The sequence below is a fragment of the Haliaeetus leucocephalus genome, unplaced genomic scaffold (assembly GCF_000737465.1).
Source record: "Haliaeetus leucocephalus isolate CR32 unplaced genomic scaffold, Haliaeetus_leucocephalus-4.0 Scaffold795, whole genome shotgun sequence".
Classification (NCBI taxonomy): domain Eukaryota; kingdom Metazoa; phylum Chordata; class Aves; order Accipitriformes; family Accipitridae; genus Haliaeetus; species Haliaeetus leucocephalus.
This window is the reverse complement of record NW_010973231.1, coordinates 8658-10072: the sequence shown is the minus strand read 5'-3', so window position 1 is coordinate 10072 and position 1415 is coordinate 8658.

The following is a 1415-nucleotide window of genomic DNA, read 5'->3' as shown; positions in this document are numbered from 1 at the left end:
TCTCTGCTCAAGAGAGAGGAGATAGAAGGTACACACCATGGTGTACCCTCTGGTTTTACCTCCGTGACCATGGAGAGGACATGAGGAAATGGGATGGAGAACCTACCTCGACCCTAGCTGCCCGGGTACGTGAGTTGTGAGGTAAAGCAATCAGAAAAGAGGATTCCTCCTGGAAAAATGCCACTCCAGTTTCCAGCGGGCAGTTCCCCAGACAGAGTAGAAGGGCTGAGCTCATTTCTGATCCAGGCATTTCCTGAGAGGCAGGAGGAGTCCAGATGCTCCCAAGCAGCACCAAAGTGGTGCAAGGGCTTGTCTGAGCCCGGTTCCCCAGGCAAGGCTGCTGTCAGAAGCCCGTGAACACTGACTGCCTCCTGGTTCAACAAAGGAGCTACTCATTTTAATGGAAAGGATGTCCTTTACAGAGCAAAGGGAAATGCTGACTGTCCTGCCCCGAGGAGGCAGATCAGTGTCTGCTTTCGTTCTGTGTTTAGGGTTTTTTTTAGTTCATTAGGAGCATCTTCTTTTACACCAAAATCTGTTTTTGTGTTTGGCACGAGAACTAATGGGGACATTTGTTTTTCCTACAAATGTCACTGTTAGGCTTTTGTGGGATAAAAAGTGGCTTCTTTTTTGATCATTGCTCAGCTAGGTCACTGACCATCGGAGCTTTTCTGGTTGTGTCTGTTTGAGAAGTAAAAGGTGGCTGCTAGAAAGGCTCCAGACAGCTATCTACGAGGGCGTTTCCTCCCCCAAACCCCAGAAGAGCCTAACGCTGCTGCTGTTGCATTTCTGTGGCCCTCCAGGAATCCCACTGTGTGTGTAGGGGAGGAATGAAAAAATCTCTGGGAATCTTTGCATTAAGGGTGCCTAAACCAAGAAAAGGCAAACCTGCTGACATCATCGCAATTTGGGAGAGAAAGGGCTGAGCTACCAGGGCCACTGCCAGCATACTGTCATTAGGCACCAGAGTCAACGTTGACTCGAGAGGCCTGGGCAGAGCCCAGACCCCCCTGAAAGCAGCTGCAAGACCTGCCACGAGGTACAGGCCAACTCCTCTGATGCTTCGGGCTCACGCTGGAACCCAAAGCGCTCCAAGCCCCAAAATGCAGCAGCCTCTGCAGCACAGCAGCAACAGACAGTGCAGAGCAGCGTGGGGAGCTGGAGCAGAGGGAGGGGGCGCCCGGGCCGGGATCGGCTCCCTTCGGCTGGGCTCGGCTTATTTCGTCTGGGCTCGGCTCGGTTCGGCTCTTCTCGTTTCGGGTGGGCTCGGCTCCCCTCGGCTCCGCTCGGCTCATCTCGTTTCGGCTGGGCTCGGCTCCGTTCGGCTCGGTTCGGCTCTTCTCGTTTCGGCTGGGCTCGGCTCCGTTCGGCTCATCTCGTTTCGTCTCCGTTCGGCTCATCTGCTTCGGGTGGGC